This window comes from Neolamprologus brichardi, chromosome 11, assembly GCF_056152115.1.
Source record: "Neolamprologus brichardi isolate AB-2024 chromosome 11, ASM5615211v1, whole genome shotgun sequence".
Lineage (NCBI taxonomy): Eukaryota > Metazoa > Chordata > Actinopteri > Cichliformes > Cichlidae > Neolamprologus > Neolamprologus brichardi.
In genome coordinates, this window is record NC_142114.1 from 26,972,329 (window position 1) to 26,991,393 (window position 19,065).

General features: G+C 42.2%; 7 non-coding genes across 7 annotated transcripts; 5 read left to right on the forward strand and 2 right to left on the reverse strand.

Annotated features, from left to right (window-relative positions):
- Positions 1–6,573: 6,573 nt before the first annotated feature.
- trnaq-uug (transfer RNA glutamine (anticodon UUG)) lies at positions 6,574–6,645 on the reverse strand. Its single transcript has one exon. It is a non-coding gene; the product is annotated as a tRNA-Gln (tRNA).
- An 805-nt stretch (positions 6,646–7,450) lies between these two features.
- On the forward strand, positions 7,451–7,523 carry trnav-aac (transfer RNA valine (anticodon AAC)). The gene has a single exon. It is a non-coding gene; the product is annotated as a tRNA-Val (tRNA).
- Positions 7,524–8,122: 599 nt separating this feature from the next.
- Positions 8,123–8,195, forward strand: trnav-cac (transfer RNA valine (anticodon CAC)). The gene has a single exon. It is a non-coding gene; the product is annotated as a tRNA-Val (tRNA).
- Positions 8,196–8,669: 474 nt separating this feature from the next.
- trnaq-uug (transfer RNA glutamine (anticodon UUG)) lies at positions 8,670–8,741 on the reverse strand. The gene has a single exon. It is a non-coding gene; the product is annotated as a tRNA-Gln (tRNA).
- A 151-nt stretch (positions 8,742–8,892) lies between these two features.
- On the forward strand, positions 8,893–8,964 carry trnad-guc (transfer RNA aspartic acid (anticodon GUC)). The gene has a single exon. It is a non-coding gene; the product is annotated as a tRNA-Asp (tRNA).
- Positions 8,965–9,545: 581 nt separating this feature from the next.
- trnav-aac (transfer RNA valine (anticodon AAC)) lies at positions 9,546–9,618 on the forward strand. Its single transcript has one exon. It is a non-coding gene; the product is annotated as a tRNA-Val (tRNA).
- A 599-nt stretch (positions 9,619–10,217) lies between these two features.
- trnav-cac (transfer RNA valine (anticodon CAC)) lies at positions 10,218–10,290 on the forward strand. The gene has a single exon. It is a non-coding gene; the product is annotated as a tRNA-Val (tRNA).
- Positions 10,291–19,065: the final 8,775 nt, after the last annotated feature.

Below are 19,065 nucleotides of genomic sequence, written 5' to 3' on the forward strand. Positions count from 1 at the left end.
ACATTTGGGTAAATAGCAGGGTTGTGCTGATGTGCATGCAAACCTCCACTAATGATTCATTCAAATGTTCAGACCACATAATGTCAACCTGTAAAAAATCTATGAAAAATCCATATCACCTTACCGAAGACAATGGCGCCCTTGAGGCAGACATGTTTGCTCGCTCCACTCTCGAATGTCGACTTTCTTTTGTTTTTTGTGTTTTCTGTTCTTTTTGCACTCGACAAGTGTTGTGCACTGTTAACATACATGAGACAGGCACTACTAGACATCGGACTACTAGGACTATGCTGAGTATGTGACTGGGTACATCAGCACCTGTGTTGACAATATTGTGCACACCACACAAATCAGAAGGTTCCCCAAGCAGAAGCCCTACATCAACAGTCAAGTACGACCCATGCTGCGTACTCGCTCTCTTGCACTCAGATTAGGCAATGAGACGCAGTACAAAGCCGCGAAGAATCAGAATCAGAATCAGAAGACTTTATTTATCCCCAAGGGGCAATTAACAAACAACATTGAACATTGAAGATAATAATAAATGCACAGAATATACAGTATATACAGTTTTAAAATTACACAGTTTTAAAATTAAAGTGACTAAAGGTGAATAAATAACTGCAAGTGACTAAAAGTGGATAAAGTGTCAGTAGTGTAAGAAGAGGGTAGTTTATGTTTCTGGTGTGGGAAACGTTCTTATAAGCTGGAGTTAAAAACCAGAGTGGCTTTGGGGACAAAGGTGGCTATCCTCCTCTCAGTCCTGCGGAAAATGCAGCAGAGGCGTCGCCCAGAGGGGAGCCATTGAAATGTGAGAGGGGTCGTTGATGATTTTGGCTGCCTGTCTAAGGGCCTATTGGCTGAAAACCTGTGCCAGAGTTCTGTCAGGCAGTCCAATGATTTTAGAGCACACTGATGCAGTGTGCTGCAGTCTCTTCCTGTTCTGAAGGCTGAGGGAGTGAACCAGCAGGTGATGGAGAAAGTCATGATGCTTTCCAGGTAGGCATAGTAAAAAGTCATCATGATGGGTGTGCGGACTCCAAAGGAGTTGAGTTTCCTAAGGAGGTATAGCCGTTGGTGGCTCCCCCTGAGAATCTCCTCAGTGTTGGCAGAGAATTTCAGGAGGTTGTCAAAGATGGTTCCCAGGTATTTGTACTCCTCAACTACCTCCACTGGCTTCCTGTTGATGGTGGTGGTGACTGAAGCAGCCAGATCCCTCTGCCTACTGGAGAAGGTCACCATCTCTTTGGTTTTGCTCACGTTCAATTCAAGTTTGGAGCTGTTACACCACTCTACAAACTCCTGCAGAGCAGGCCCATGGTGTTGTAAGGGGCCTGACAGCGGTGACAGCAGAACTGTGTCGTCAGCATATTTAACCTGGTGACAGTTGGGCTGTGTGGATCTGCAGTCATCGGTGTAAAGGATGAAGAGCAGGGGGAGAGCACACAGCCCTGGGGGGGAGCCAGTGGAGGTGGAACGGAGACCGGAAAGAGACTTGTTGACCCGAACTTTCTGAGTCCTGTTGGTCAAAAAGTCCAATATCCACAGGATTAGCTGATCATCCAGGTAAAATCGGGTGGAAAGTTTAGTGGCCAGGATATGAGGCTGATGTGAGGATGCTCTCCACAGTGCCTGTATAGAAAATCCTGAGGATCTCTGGAGAGACTCTGAACTTCCTCATTTGTCATAGTTGGTACAGCCCCTTGAGAAGATTTTCTCCCACTGGACCTCCTCAAATTTTAGTTTAATACTCCTGCTCTAAACCTAACCCTATAAGTTGGAGAAGGTGACAACAGACAAATAGTTTTTGATTTGTGTCAGTTAGGATGATCATTTTATTTATTTCCTGATGGACAAAACAATTTAATGAAAACAAAAATTTATATTCTGATTGTCTCAGGTTAGTGTTGGGGTTGAGGTCCTTACCAATGACAACTTAGACCTCAAAAGATTAAACGTGACAAATTCCATCATAACCTACAACTGCCAACCAAACGAAGCATGTAGCTCACTAACATTACAGCTCAACTGAAGGGAAGGCAATAAGCCTCTCATCTTGTATAGATGCAGGGCCAACCCACATTTATCCCATGTAGGCTTCAAATTGTGAGGAAATACACACAGTTACAGCAAGACTGCAGACACAAAACCCGGAGGCTTTCATTATTATATGGTAAATGGCATGTATTTTTATAGCGCTTTACTAGTCCCTGAGGACCCCAAAGCGCTTTACACATCCAGTCATCCACCCATCACACACACATTCACACACTGGTGATGGTAAGCTACATTGTAGCCATAGCCGCCCTGGGGCACTGACAAAGGCGAGGCTGCCAAACACTAGCGCCACGGGCCCTCTGACTACCACCAGTAGGCAGCGGGTGAAGTGTCTTGCCCAAGGACACAACGACTCGAACCGACAACCTTCCGATTACAAGGCGAACTCCCAACTCTTGAGCCACGATCGCCCTATATATCTGGAGACTTTAATCATGCCACACTGGATTCTACTCTGGCTGCTTTTCACCAGTTTGTGAATTGTCCCACAAGGAGCAACAGGACAATTAACCTACTGTATGCCAATGTGAGAGATGCATACAGAGCCACCCCCTCCCCCCACTAGGGAAGTCAGACCACAACCTGGTTTACCTACAGCCACAATACACACCCCTCGTCCAAAGGCAGCCTGTCACAACACGCTCCATCAGGAGATGGACCCCAGAAAAGGAGGATGCTCTGAGAGACTGCTATGACACCACAGACTGGGATGTGCTTCTGAGCCCACATGGTGAGGACATAGAGGGGGCGACAAACTGTCTGACAGACTACCTCAACTTTTGTGTGGACACGGTCGCCCCTGATAAGACGGTACTGTGTTATCCTAATAACAAACCGTGGGTAACACAGGAAGTCAAAACTGTCCTCAACATGAAAAAAAAGGCTTTCAGGAGCAAAGTGAAGGAGGAGATGAAAGCAACACAGTTTACTACAGAGCCCTCTCCCCACTCTCCTACCTCCCTCGCTTCCCCCCCTTCCTGACACTATGACACCCCCTTCCTCCAACCCATCTCTCAACAGCAGGACATCTCCACCCCCCCCCCCCCCACCCCCCCTTCCAATCATCTCCCAGTGTCACAGTGGATCAGGTCAGGAGACAACTGAGGAAGCTTCACCCCAGAAAGGCAGCAGGCCCAGACAAGGTGTGTCCAAGGATGCTAAAGGCGTGTGCTGCTGAACTTGGGGAGCCGCTATAACGAGTCTTCAACCTCAGTCTGCAACTGGGGAGAGTGCCCGCCCTATGGAAGACATCCTGCATCGTCCCGGTCCCCAAAAGAAACCGGCCCAATGAGCTGAATGACTTCCGACCGGTGGCACTGATGTCACATCTTATGAAGACTCTAGAGCGGCTCTTCCTCAACCTCCTCCAACCACAGGTGCAACATGCTCAGGACCCACTACAGTTCGCATACAAGGCGGATGTTGGAGTGGAGGATGTCATCCTGTACCTCCTACATAGAGCCCACTCACACCTGGACAAGGGAAAAGGCACGGTCAGGATCCTGTTTCTTGACTTTTCCAGTACCTTTAATACCATCCGGCCCTGTCTGCTCCAGGAAAAACTGAACAGGATGCAGGTGGACCCCTGCCTGGTCACTTGGATCTCCGACTCCCTCACTGACAGACCACAGTACGTCAGACTGAAGGACATCACATCTGACACTGGTCAGGAGCTTCTCTTCACCCTGTACACCTCTGACTTCTGCTACAACTCTGAATTATGCCATATTCAGAAGTTTGCAGACGACACAGCCATCATGGGGTGTATCTGCGATGATCATGAAGAGGAGTACCGGAGTCTGGTGAGGAACTTCGTCACATGGAGTCACACAAACCACCTGCAACTCAACACCTCAAAGACCAAGGAACTGGTTGTGGACTTTGGGAGGTCCAGAGCAGGTCCACTGCCGGTTCAAATAGAGGGGGAGGAGGTGGAGGTGGTCAACAAGTACAAGTACCTCGGGCTGTGGGTGGACAACAAACTGGACTGGTCATGCAACACAGAGCACCTGTATAAAAAAGCCCAAAGCCGACTGTACTTCCTCAGGAGGCTGAGGTCTTTTAACATCTGCAGGAAGCTCCTGAGGATGTTTTACCAGTCAGTGGAGTACTTTTCTATGCTGTGGTGTGCTGGGGGAGCAGCACAGCAAAGAAGGACTCATCCAGGCTGGAAGAACTGATCAGAAAAGGCTAGCTCTGTGGTCGGCATGAAGCTGGACACTCTGGTGACAGTGGCAGAGAAAAGGACACTAAAGAAACTGCTGGACATTATGGACAATGCTGGGCATCCTCTGCACACGGCCATAAACAACCAGAGGAGTCTGTTCAGTGACAGGTTGCTTCTCCCAAAGACAAGAACCAACAGACTTAAAAACTCCTTTGTCCCACACGCCATCAGACTGTTTAACTCCTCTCTGGAGGGGAAAGGGAGGGGAAACAGGAGGACAAAGGAGGGGGGAACAACTAAGCTGTACTAAGCTGTAGTGCCTTTTCATTGTGCAATACTTTTTGTGCAATACTTTTTGTTAATAGACAACGGTGCAATAGACTTCAATACTTGAAATGTGCAATTCCCTTGTATTCCTATTTATTCTATTTATCCCTTTCGTATATTTTATTTATATATGTCTCTGTATTTATATATGTGTATATATATAATATTCGTCTCACGTTCTGTAACTTCTGTCGGTGCTGTGCTATTGGAAACCGAATTTCCCAGAGGAACCCACCCAAGGGATTAATAAAGTTTTATCTTATCTTATCTCTTATCTAAGATGCTTATCTAAAGCAGTTTTGTCCTTAGGGCCCTACATGGGTTTTGCCCTTTTGGTTCCTGAAGAGATCACTGTGTGTTGCCAACTGAAAAATCCAGAAAACAACTGGGGCCCATAGCAGTTTTTTCACCTTCATGGTGGGCTTGACTGGCTACACAGTGCAGTGGTTTACACATTTGCCAAACAAGTGAAACAGAAAAAGTGATTTGAGTCGTGATCTACCCTCATCTTACTGTGTGTGCTGTCTGCCAGCACGAGTTTATTTTGTAATTTTCATTTTTGTAACTTTTGAGTTCAGCTTTAAAGCTGGTTTACATTTTGAGTTTACATTTTACCTCCAAGTGTCTGCAGTGTGGGTCCTCCTTACTACCACTTCTACCTGCAACACCCTTCACATGACATAAAGTAGCTCATATTTATTTATTGAGCCATATTCAGGTCAACTCTCAGATACCAGTTGTCGACAGTTGTGTACCATGGGGAAGATTGTTGGGTTGATTTTATTATTAGTAATAAAGCTTATTAAATATTTAAGTAATATTTAAATATTTGATTTCCAAAAATCAATTTGATTATTTTTTTTTGGGGGGGGGAAATCTTACCTTAAAGCAGAAGGACCACAAACGCATCTATGTCAACTTTGATTAACTCTGGGGACAAAAAAGATCCAACATGAGATTTGATTGAGGAGAAATAACATTTTGGAAGCTTTAATAAACATTTTTTTTAATCATATCTACATTAAAAAAATAAAATGAAGAAACATGCATAAATAAAACCTGAATAGCAAAGTAATTCTAACAGCTGTTTAACAACCCAAAATAGATTTGACTTTTTTTGTCTTGCGTTTTCTAGCAGGTCTAGCTCATATTAAATTTGAGCCTGAGGGGAAAAAAACATCATTATTAAAATTACTGAAAATGAGTGTGGAGGGATTTTTTTTTTTTTTTTAATGTTTGTTTGATTGGTTGAAGTTTTTTTTTCTGTGTCTGTTTGCATTCAAAGCTCCTTTAAGGTATCATTCAAATCCAAAGGTTTGCACAAGGCCAGCTCAGATGTAAGGAAAGTACATGCAAATTAGTTTCTACATAAAATCATCATATATCAAAAAATTCTTGAAAAGATTTCTCTCACTTAAAAGAATTTAGATGTTGTGCATTTACTGTAATATAAAGATTAAACCTGGAGTTTCCTTGTAAAAAATATGTGTTTACATTGAGTTTTCCTCATTGATAAAACATGGTAGGCATTAAATTGTTTGTGATTCAGGTCATTACGCAGGTAAATTGTATTGAACCTGAGCACTGAAAAAACATTCTGGTAAGTTGCAAGTTTGTCCTGATTTGCATTCAAACCTGCATTAATGATTCATTCAAATGTTTGGACCACAAAATATCAGTGGTTGAATGTAGCAATAAGAAGAATCTTACTAAACGTCCTCATGCAGCCCTGCGATTTGTGTCAAAGTCTTGATCAAAATTCAAATTATTATTAAGGGGAATTGTTGCCTTGAGTCACGGTGGCCAATGAAAGATACAGCAGGAAGCTGAAGTGGAAAGTGCAGTACAAGAGCATGAGCGAGGTTGGGTGCAGAATGAAGACCACGCGCAGATGGGATCAGCCAACAGAAGAGGAGTGGAATTGACTGGGCCACTAACTTGTTCTATAAGTAATTAGACTCTCATGCTAGCGTGTGCTAATGCTAATGCAACTGCGGAGCAAAGGGCAAGAAAGCCAAATGAGGCTCCACTGAGACTTGAACTCAGATCACTGGATTCAAAGTCCAGAGTGCTAACCGTTACACCATGGAACCCTCCTGCAAGCAGAAAAAAGTTCTCTGTCAAACACCCATAAAACTGTAGTTCCTGGTAAAGTGATGGGGATTTTTACATGGCCGACGACAATTTGTGTGTCATACCTGCTGCGAATCCCACCTTGACGTGTCCCCGACAGTGCCTTGCAGGTCCTTGTTAGTATAATGGACAGTATCTCCGCCTGTCACGCGGAAGACCGGAGTTCGATTCCCCGACGGGGAGTGAGCAGTCTCCTTCTCTGCTCTGCCTTTTACCTGGAATGACCACACACCCGTTAATCGCACGCTACGTGCATTTTTTTGCACAGAGTCCATCATTCAAAAAGACCCTGTGGAATTTCTCCACCACATCCTAGTCAATCTAACAATCTAGTCCTATAATGGGTTTGAAAAAACATCAATTCCACCTGTGCACTCACAAGTCAAAAATGTCTTCTAGGCAAGGGCTCCCATGAGAAGAGAAGCTAGTCCAAGAGAACTCTGCTTGTCCAGCGTTTTCTCTGCTTTACTTGCGTCCCTATTAACAAATAAGTCTCTTGGTTTTGTCTTCTGTAGGTTGTGTGCTAGCCTGACAAAAAACATCAAAGAGCTTGTCAACAAGAAGATCAGCTCCCATTTGAAGAGATGCTATCTCGAGATCACAATTTGGATTGTCAATATAACCATAAATGGGGGAATGCTTGAAAAATGACACAAATGGGAGTTCCCCCGCTTCTCACTAGTCCTACATGATCTGTCATAAAAGTCCTCAAATGTAAGAAGGCATCAAAATGCCCCTCTAATGACGAGAGGGCATGCACGCTCCGTTTCTGTAGTGTAGTGGTTATCACGTTCGCCTAACACGCGAAAGGTCCCTGGTCCGAAACCAGGCGGAAACATGCTTCTTTGTTTCCCGATACAAAAGTGTCTGCCTGCAGGCATTGCTTTATCTTATGGGGTTGTACTGCTGTTTGGGACACAGAGGAGAGAAAGTACTCAAATCTTGTACAGGGCTCTGACGCTTGTAACCTTTGGATGCTCATGTTGCTAAAAAGTTGTCTATAGCCCAAATTTCAGGAAATTTCACACAAATCAACATGTCTCCAGTCACCATATTCACTGAAGATGCAGGCACAGACTAAGCTCTTGGAAATGAGTGGCTCTAGCTGGCCTGCACAGGACTTGGGCCTATTTTCAGCCAATGCACAACGCGATCAAACGCATGGCCTCTTTAGGCAACAGTTCTGCTGCTCGAGGTTCTGGGGTTCTTAGGCCAGCATATGTCGAGCTGCGCTTGCTTCAGAGAACTCCTAAATGTCAAAAGTTTAAGTGAGCCTAACATCGAGACTATAGTTCAGATTCCTTGCTAGCGAGCGTCTGTCTCTTCTCCATGGTTCCTTCCGTTCAAAGGCATGATAGTAACATGCCATCAGATTTGTCAGATTGGTCAGATTACTGATTAAGACACATTCCAAAGCCAAGCGAGCCATCGCTCACCGTTTCCGTAGTGTAGTGGTTATCACATTCGCCTCACACGCGAAAGGTCCCCGGTCCGAAACCGGGCAGAAACATGGGTCTTTTGCTTCTTTGGTCACAAGGGAATTGATGTTCACTGTTTAGACGACTCTGCTTGTCCAGCATTTTCTCTGTTTTACTTGCGTCCCTATTGAGAAATAAGACTCCTAGTTTTGTCTTCTATCGGTTGTGTGCTAGCCAAGCAAAGGACATCAAAGAGCTTGTCAACCAGAAGCTCGGGGCCTTCAGTGGTGGCAACAGAGTTAGAAGTGAGAAGAGTACAAGGGGAATTGTTGCCTTGAGTCAAGGTGGCCAATGAAAGATACAGCAGGACGCTGAAGTGGAAAGTGCAGTACAAGAGCATGAGCGAGGTTGGGTGCGGCATGAAGACCACGCGCAGATGGGATCAGCCAACAGAAGAGGAGTGGAATTGACTGGGCCACTAACTTGTTCTATAAGTAATTAGACTCTCATGCTAGCGTGTGCTAATGCTAATGCAACTGCGGAGCAAAGGGCAAGAAAGCCAAATGAGGCTCCACTGAGATTTGAACTCAGATCACTGGATTCAAAGTCCAGAGTGCTAACCGTTACACCATGGAACCCTCCTGCAAGCAGAAAAAAGTTCTCTGTCAAACACCCATAAAACTGTAGTTCCTGGTAAAGTGATGGGGATTTTTACATGGCCGACGACAATTTGTGTGTCATACCTGCTGCGAATCCCACCTTGACGTGTCCCCGACAGTGCCTTGCAGGTCCTCGTTAGTATAGTGGACAGTATCTCCGCCTGTCACGCGGAAGACCGGGGTTCGATTCCCCGACGGGGAGTGAACAGTCTCCTTCTCTGCTCTGCCTTTTACCTGGAATGACCACACATCCGTTAATCGCACGCCAAGTGCATTTTTTTGCACAGAGTCCATCATTCAAAAAGACCCTGTGGAATTTCTCGACCACATCCTAGTCAATCTAACAATCTAGTCCTATAATGGGTTTGAAAAAACATCAATTCCACCTGTGCACTCACAAGTCAAAAATGTCTTCTAGCAAGAGCTCCCATGAGAAGAGAAGCTAGTCCAAGAGAACTCTGCTTGTCCAGCGTTTTCTCTGCTTTACTTGCGTCCCTATTAACAAATAAGTCTCTTGGGTTTGTCTTCTGTAGGTTGTGTGCTAGCCTGACAAAGAACATCAAAGAGCTTGTCAACAAGAAGATCAGCTCCCATTTGAAGAGATGCTATCTCGAGATCACAATTTGGATTGTCAATATAACCATAAATGGGGGAATGCTTGAAAAATGACACAAATGGGAGTTCCCCCGCTTCTCACTAGTCCTACATGATCTGTCATAAAAGTCCTCAAATGTAAGAAGGCATCGAAATGCCCCTCTAATGACGAGAGGGCATGCACGCTCCGTTTCCGTAGTGTAGTGGTTATCACGTTCGCCTAACACGCAAAAGGTCCCTGGTCCGAAACCAGGCGGAAACATGCTTCTTTGTTTCCCGATACAAAAGTGTCTGCCTGCAGGCATTGCTTTCTCTTATGGGGTTGTACTGCTGTTTGGGACACAGAGGAGAGAAAGTACTCAAATCTTGTACAGGGCTCTGACGCTTGTAACCTTTGGATGCTCATGTTGCTAAAAAGTTGTCTATAGCCCAAATTTCAGGAAATTTCACACAAATCAACATGTCTCCAGTCACCATATTCACTGAAGATGCAGGCACAGACTAAGCTCTTGGAAATGAGTGGCTCTAGCTGGCCTGCACAGGACTTGGGCCTATTTTCAGCCAATGCACAACGCGATCAAACGCATGGCCTCTTTAGGCAACAGTTCTGCTGCTCGAGGTTCTGGGGTTCTTAGGCCAGCATATGTCGAGCTGCGCTTGCTTCAGAGAACTCCTAAATGTCAAAAGTTTAAGTGAGCCTAACATCGAGACTATAGTTCAGATTCCTTGCTAGCGAGCGTCTGTCTCTTCTTCATGGTTCCTTCCGTTCAAGGGCATGATAGTAACATGCCATCAGATTTGTCAGATTGGCCAGATTACTGATTAAGACACATTCCAAAGCCAAGCGAGCCGTCGCTCACCGTTTCCGTAGTGTAGTGGTTATCACATTCGCCTCACACGCGAAAGGTCCCCGGTCCGAAACCGGGCGGAAACATGGGTCTTTTGCTTCTTTGGTCACAAGGGAATTGATGTTCACTGTTTAGACGACTCTGCTTGTCCAGCATTTTCTCTGTTTTACTTGCGTCCCTATTGAGAAATAAGACTCCTAGTTTTGTCTTCTATCGGTTGTGTGCTAGCCAAGCAAAGGACATCAAAGACCTTGTCAACCAGAAGCTCGGGGCCTTCAGTGGTGGCAACAGAGTTAGAAGTGAGAAGAGTACAAGGGGAATTGTTGCCTTGAGTCAAGGTGGCCAATGAAAGATACAGCAGGACGCTGAAGTGGAAAGTGCAGTACAAGAGCATGAGCGAGGTTGGGTGCGGCATGAAGACCACGCGCAGATGGGATCAGCCAACAGAAGAGGAGTGGAATTGACTGGGCCACTAACTTGTTCTTTAATAAACATCTTAAGTAGTGTAATCGGTTATTTTTCCAGCCTTAACAGGTTTACAATGTAATTGCACTGTCGACCAAACCTTCCTTCCTGCAAAGCTCCACATCATCTTGGACTGGCTATAAACAAGAGTCAACCAGTAGTGGACCTTCATCCGACAGTTTCAGTCAATAAGTCGATCTTTTTCACGTATAACATTCCCTTCTCCGGATCCAGAAACTCTTTACTCTCACCCCTTTAAAGTATGGCATCTGGCTTTAAACATTATTCCGTTTTGGTTATCTGGACACCCTTGAGGTAGGTCCCTCACATCGTTCAAAGCAGAGCAAGCTTTGGCAGTGCTTGTGGTTTATTCAGGAAAACCACTGGGTTCCCCTTGTATTGCAACGGGCCTTGCTTCCAGGCCCCCCATAGCACATTGACGTAGTCTTGGTAGTTTTGGACTTTAACAATTATAACTTGGGGTTTCCCGCTGGATCTTTGCAGGGCAAGGCCTCTATGTCAGTGGTCCACCAGTCTGACGACCTTATCCCACCATCATCAATTAAAAGCATAGACAAATTGTAAAAACTACTTTTTACTATGTTATTGATATTTCTCTGGTAAACGTAATTGAAATCCATAATTTTGCCAACTGAGACATTCCACCTTAGCTTTTATTTATCCTAGTAAGTGTCAGAACCACTATTCAGGATGAAACAAAGACCCATTGGCTGGTTGTGTACTTAGTGAGTACATCAGGCAGCAGAAACCTGAGAAAGGAGAGGAACCACCATGGAAGGACAGGCTTCTGGACGGCTTCTGGACGGCATGTATCACCACCAAATATAGGAAGTGGCTGATGTTGAGAAAGACTGAAAGACCACACAGGAACAAGACCTAAGGACAAGATTGATAGGTGCTGAGGACCAGTGATGGGAATAACTGCGTTACAAGTAACGGCGTTACTTTTTTCAGTAACGAGTAATCTAACTAATTACTATTCCTATTGTTACAACGCCGTTACAATTACTAACAAGAAAATGCGGTCCGTTACTATTTTTCAACAAACAGAAGGTTGAAGCTGTGTTCAGCTTACCGCATCTTATATCAGTTGTAGCTGACTATGTAAGTAATCTGGACGCTACAGCTTTAAGCAGCTGCGCGCGCTCCCACGGACGGTAATCACGATCACTGTCTAGCACAACACCTGGAGCTAAGGGGCAAAACAATCGCATGAGTGCTGCTGTTTGACTGAGGAAGAATAAAGTAGTTGTGGTAGGCCAATTACATGACCACTTAAAGACAAAGCAAGAAGGTGATATATACCAGTTTTTAAATTGTGTTGATAAGCCACGTAAAACCAGAGTCATGATAAACAATATATATGTGGCGTTTTTACCGTGTTTACTGTCTAAGGACAGCGCTAGCAAGCACTCTCTGCTCATGAGAGAGAAAAAAAAAAACAGGAAGTTTTAGGAGTGATGGCGAGAGAGAGAGAGAGAGAGAGAGAGAGTTTTGAGATGTGAGAGATTTAGCGTGTTTGGAGTGTGTAGTTAATGTGTTGTCTTGTGTAGTTAGTGTGTATTGTTGTGGATAGTTTTGTGTTGTGCGTCAGAACAATTAGGTGACTGCTGTCTCCAAGTAGAAAAAGGAGTGATATACCTGCTGCTGTCAGACCTGCAGGTATCAGGCTGTGATGTTCTCCTTTATAGTGGACAGAAATTATTTTTTTGGAGTGGCACAAATAATTTGTGTGGCATCTTATTGAATGCAGAACAGCTGATGGTTCTGTAAATAGTTTGAAATGGTTATTTTAAAAAGTGTAAAAGGTAAATGGATGCAAATAACTTTGTTTGCAAAACTTGCGCATATGATTTTAAAATTGACAATTTATATTTTTATTTACAGTTATGAAATATGATTCATTAAACATGTTTGTGATTTTAGATCAGTTGTGTTAATACAGTATGTCAAAATGAAAACATAACTGTAAATTCAGACACGTGAAGTTGTGCCGAAAAGAATGATACCAAACAAGACAAAGTAAATAGTTTTTAAAGGTAAAATGTGGAGGGAAAATCAAAAGTAGTTAAAAATGGCAAATTATACCCTGGACTCCAGAGGGTTAAACTTTTTTTTTTTAAAGTAACGCAATAGCTACTTTTCAAGTAATTAATTACTTTAGAATATTGTAACTCAATTACTAACTCAGTTACTTTTTTGAAGTAGTAACTAGTAACTATAATTAATTACTTTTTCAAAGTAACTTGCCCAACACTGCTGAGGACTACCACAACCACACACAAGATCCCAGTTGCAGACTGTGCAAAAATGCCCTTGAGGTAATTCAGCAGATAACAGTGGGGTGGAAGATGTTAGCAAGCAGGACACATGGAACGCCATAACCAGGTCATACTCATACTCAAAACAACTAAAACAAGATAAAATCCTGTGGCACTTGTAACAGTCACAATGGTTTGGTGTCTCTTTAAGTTGTTTAGTTGAGTTAGCCTGGCGAGCTTGTACAATTAGATTTTCCAAAACAAAATGGTTTGAAAATAATAAGATGACACCGCAGTACTGAGAGGAAGTAGAATTTGGGAAAAAAAAAAGAAAAAAAAAAAGGAGAAAAACTTGATAAGCAACAAAAATTGGACTTTGTTATAGTGCAAATATTCAAATCTGTAATTTGAACTTGCTACATATGATAAATGATAAAATGCTATGATGCGTAAAGACTCAAAAGTATTTCCAAAAAGGTTCGTTTTTTAACAAACCCTGGAAATTTTATTTTAAAAATGTATTTCCATGTATTTCCTTTGTATTTCCATGTTTGTGCGACATTCTTTGCACAATCTACACAGACCTCAGTTTACAGGTTGTTGAACCTCTGGGGACATCTGTTTGTGGAGGGCAGTAAGGGAAGAGAAATTGTCTCATGATGTTAGGACCTTCAGCGCAAAAATGGATACCTTTTGAAGGTACTGCATGTAAATGATGAAAGTCTGATGACAAAACACAATTAATAAAATCTCCCAAATTCAAATTTGGAGCTGTTCCAGAAGAGGCTCCTGACAAATGAGGGCTTTGTCTCTCATTCTAGCTTTAAATATCCTGGAAACTACATATAAGCTTGCAGTCTGATTGCATTTATTTGTGTATGCGACTCAACTCTTGAGCGGTCGTGGCCCAAGAGTTGAGAAGTCGCCTTATTATCGGAAGGTTGCTGGTTCGAGCCCTGGCTTGGACAGTCTCAGTTGTTGTATACTTGGGTAAGACACTTCACCCGTTGCCTACTGGTGGTAGTCAGAGGGCCCGGTGGTGCCAGTGTCCGGCAGCCTCACCTATGTCAGTGCGCCCCAGGATGGCTGTGGCTACAATGTAGCTTGCCATCACCAGTGTGTGGATGACTGGATGTGTAAAGCGCTTTGGGGTCCTTAGGGACTAGTAAAGCGCTGTACAAATACAGACCATTTATTTATACGGCAGTAAAAGAAAGTAAAAAAAAAAAGTTGCTTGTTTGTTACAATAAAAATGAGAGTTTGAACTGTAAAGAATTGAATAACAGCAATGAGGTAAATGTGGAAACATCCTTTGTTTTTATTTCACAAGTCAAGCAAGTAGTTTTTTTTTTCTCTACCTGAAGTCTAGTGACCTCACCTGGGAATTAATGTTTACGTTCACCTATATAACTATATGAGTCTAGTTTAGATTGCATGGCTCAAAAACTAATTACATACCTTTATAAATAGGCTGTATTTGTCTTTAGTTTTGACAAATGCAAAGGAATAAATTACAACTAGTAAAAAGAGTGAGCTGACCTAGAGTGAGCACTCCACCCTTTTGGATCCTTATCTGAACTCCCAGTTGAGTGACCAGACCCAAGAACAGATTTTTATAATGTTGTGTTTATTCTGTACTATGTATTTAGTTTTAACAACAACTAAACAACTACTAAAAATTGGTATTGTTACAGAGTGACTTTACTTGTCTTGTGTGAGGGACTAAGCTCATAATACACACATACAGGAGAATTTATTTTCAGATTTCCTAAAATAAATAAGGAAATAAATAAACAATACAACTTAATTTGATAATCCTTTCATAAAACAGGTTATAGTATTTAAGAGGGAAAAATAGTGCTTACTAAATGAAAGAGAAAATAAATAGATTCATAGTGGCAAATGTTAGAGGACACTCACAATACAAATCCTTGAAATGTTCCTTCTTAGTGTCAAACACATTCCTAATTGTGTAGATCAGAATTAACTACAAAGCTGAATACAGTGGCTTGCAAAAGTATTCGGCCCCCTTGAATGTGAAAGACCAATACAAAAGTGGTGTACACGTGAGAAGTGCAACGAAAATCATACATGATTCCAAACATTTTTTACAAATAAATAACTGAAAAGTGGGCTGAGCGTAATTATTCAGCCCCCTGAGTCAATACTTTGTAGAACCACCTTTTGCTGCAATTACAGCTGCCAGTCTTTTAGGGTCCGTCTCTAGCAGCTTTGCACATCTCGAGACTGAAATCTTTGCCCATTCTTCTTTGCAAAACAGCTCCAGCTCAATTAGATTAGATTGACAGCGTTTGTGAACAGCAGTTTTCAGATCTTGCCACAGATTCTCAATTGGATTTAGATCTGGACTTTGACTGGGCCATTCTAACACATGGATATGTTTTGTTTTAAACCATTCCATTGTTGCCCTGTCTTTATGTCGTTGTCCTGTTGGAAGGTTAATCTCCACCCCAGTCCCTAGTCTTTTGCAGACTGCAAGAGGTTTTCTTCCAAGATTGCCCTCTATTTTGCTCCATCCATCTTCCCATCAACTCTGACCAGCTTCCCTGTCCCCGCTGAAGAAGAGCATGATGCTGCCACCACCATATTTGACAGTGGGGATGGTGTGTTCAGAGTGATGTGCAGTGTTAGTTTTCCGCCACACATAGCGTTTTGCATTTTGGCCAAAAAGTTCTATTTTGGTCTCATCTGGCCAGAGCACCTTCTTCCACATGTTTGCTGTGTCCCCCACATGGCTTGTGGCAAACTGCAAACGGGACTTCTTATGGTTTTCTGTTAACAATGGCTTTCTTCTTGCCACTCTTCCATAAAGGCCAACTTTGTGCAGTGCACGACTAATAGTTGTCCTATGGACAGATTCCCCCACCTGAGCTGTAGATCTCTGCAGCTCGTCCAGAGTCACCATGGGCCTCTTGGCTGCATTTCTGATCAGCGCTCTCCTTGTTCGGCCTGTGAGTTTAGGTGGACGGCCTTGTCTTGGTAGGTTTACAGTTGTGCCATACTCCTTTCATTTCTGAATGATCGCTTGAACAGTGCTCCGTGGATGTTCAAGGCTTGGGAAATCTTTTTGTAGCCTACGCCTGCTTTAAATTTCTCAATAACTTTATCCCTGACCTGTCTGGTGTGTTCTCTGGACTTCATGGTGTTGTTGCTCCCAATATTCTCTTAGACAACCTCTGAGGCCGTCACAGAGCAGCTGTACTTGTACTGACATTAGATTACACACAGGTGCTCTCTATTTAGTCATTAGCACTCATCAGGCAATGTCTATGGGCAACTGACTGCACTCAGACCAAAGAGGGCTGAATAATTACGCACACCCCACTTTTCAGTTATTTATTTGTAAAAAAAATGTTTGGAGTCATGTATGATTTTCGTTCCACTTCTCACGTGTACACCACCTTGTATTGGTCTTTCACGTGGAATTCCAATAAAATTGACTCATGTTTGTGGCTGTAATGTGACAAAATGTGGTAAAAGTTCAAGGGGGTCGAGTACTTTTGCAAGCCACTGTAACTGAGTCTCAGTAATCCAATTAACAGACTCATCAGACATGTCTCCTAATGGACACTTTGCAAGCAACTGAGATACACCAGCAGGTTTAACAAAACAGCATTATTTGAATAAAATAGATCCCTAATGTATTGCTTCAATGTCACACATGTGGTGTCAAATATACTACCTTTAAATACAAAACTGAAATGAGATATGTTGAATGTTTACAATTCAGACTTAATGCACACAAAACATGCCGTTTTATACCTAGACTAATATAATTAACTAATAACAAATTTAAAGAGTGTACAATTTAAAGTGATCCTTTGAATGAACAGTGTTGTAGCACAGTCCTCTGGAAGTCAATCTCACACGTTCAAACAAGCATCTGAAATGAGATAAAACCACTTAAATATTCAGAGAAAACTCATTCTGTGTGTGTGTGTGTGTGTGTGTGTGTGTGTGTGTGTGTACCATCAGGTTTCTTCCTGCTGTTCTGCACAGGCTTTTTTGTCCATGTCAGTTTGAAGTCAGTCACACCCTGCTTAGCGAGTGTTGCTTGCAGCTAAATAAGAAGAAAGAGGATGAATTATGTTAGATACCCTTACTGTAAGTCACCTCTGAAATACGTGATTTCAGAAGTGGAGAAATTCCCCATGCTATGCGATTTTTTAAACTATCATTGACAGTTAGAAAGGGTCCTAGCTGAATCTTAGTAAAATAAGCACAATAAAATGAGTAAACATTTTTTGTTTTTTTTTCCCTACAAAAATAAAATTATTTTAACTACAACCTGAGGAAGACTTGAAACAAAGAAATTCTCACATCAAAAGACATGAGTTTGTCTTATTTAACCTCTTAACACCCAAACTCTTCCATGACATGCGTTTTTAATTTCTCTTTGATATTTGGGCATGTTGGGACCTACTGAAAGTAAAAAAAAAAAAAAAATTCCAGATTTTATATTTTTAACTGTTTTTTGTTTCTGAGAAAAAATGAGATCCACATATTTGGACATATGTTTAAATTTTCAATAGAACAGTGGCAGTATGATGTCCTCGTAAGTGGCTATCGGGCCCTTGTAGAGCAGAATTTATTATTTGGGGTCAGACATCCCAAAATGTGATGTCCACATATGTGGACGCCAGGTCCTAGGAGGGTAATTGTCTATCTGATAGACTCCAATTTCCAGTGTCATTGCTACACAGCTTGATCTATCCATAAACCAGACTTTGCCCAATTAGTGAAATGTCTTAAAGATATAAAGGTGTGGATGATTTCCCGCTTCTAAATTCAGATAAAACCTTTACCTAAAAATCTTAGAAATATAGAATCTACCAGATGCTTACTCTGTATGGCATCACTTTAGCGTCCACTATTGGAAATAGGCCTTTCAGACCTAACATTTCTCTCTCCCATTTTTTTTTAATCTCACTTACTGAGTGCTGCAGGATTCTGTCTTGGACCTACACTATTCACTGTCTATTTATTTCGATGGCTTGGTACAAAATCTAAATGCATCTGTCCATTTTAGTGCAGATGATACAATTATTTATTGCTGTGCTTGTACCATGGTCGTGGTTTTCAAACAATTACAGCTAGCTCTAATTAATGTATACACTCACAGCTGTGTGGGCTCCGAATGGTTTTAAATGCAAAAAAGGCCATGTTGTTCTTAATAGAAAGACGGGGGGCTGCAGTTTTTCTGTCTCTTGTATTTGCTCAAGGCATTTCTATTGAAACTTTGACCTCACATAAATACTTAGGTATTGTGATTGATGATAATCTTTCCTCTAGGCCACACCTGTTAAAGAAACTTAGGGTGAAGTTTGGGTTCTTTTTCCAAAATGGGTTGTGCTTCTCTTTCACTGCAACAAAAAAGGCTTAGTGCTACCACCTTTTTATCACTCCTGGATTACAGTGATATAATGTACCATGTCGACCAATCAAAACATGACATTTAGTTGTTTAGGGAGGGGGAAGTTTTAGGAGTGACGGCGGTGTTTTGAGATGTGAGAGATTTGCAAAATTTAGCGCAAATCTTGTGTAGTTAGTGTGTAGTGTAGTCAATAGTTTTGTTGTGTGTGTCAGAACAATGAGGCGACTGCTGAATGTTACAGGTGTTACAGGAGTGATACATTTGTTGTCAGGCCTGCAGGTATCAGGTTGTTGTTCTCCTTCATCTCATAGTGGACAGAAATTATTTTTTGGAGTGGCATAAATAATATGTGTGGCATCAGATTTGATGCAGAACACCTGATTGTTCTGTAAATAGTTTTATATGTTTATTTTAAAAATGCCTTGGCAGCATTTTTAGGTAAACCGCTGCAAAAAAACTTTGCACAACTCAGTAACTTTTTTGAAGAAGTAACTATATAATTAATTGCCCAACATCGGTCATTATATACTGTATTTTGCAGACAGAGTTACAGGACTCTCTCCCAAACCACAGACTCATACTCATAATACAAGTCAGAGCTTTACTTAAAAAAAAAAGTTGTCTTTTCAAAATTGCAGTTCAAGTTATTTTTACTTTGTATAGTGTTTGTTAACAAGTTAGCCTCACTTGATTATTATTACCAGTAAGAGAGCTTTCTC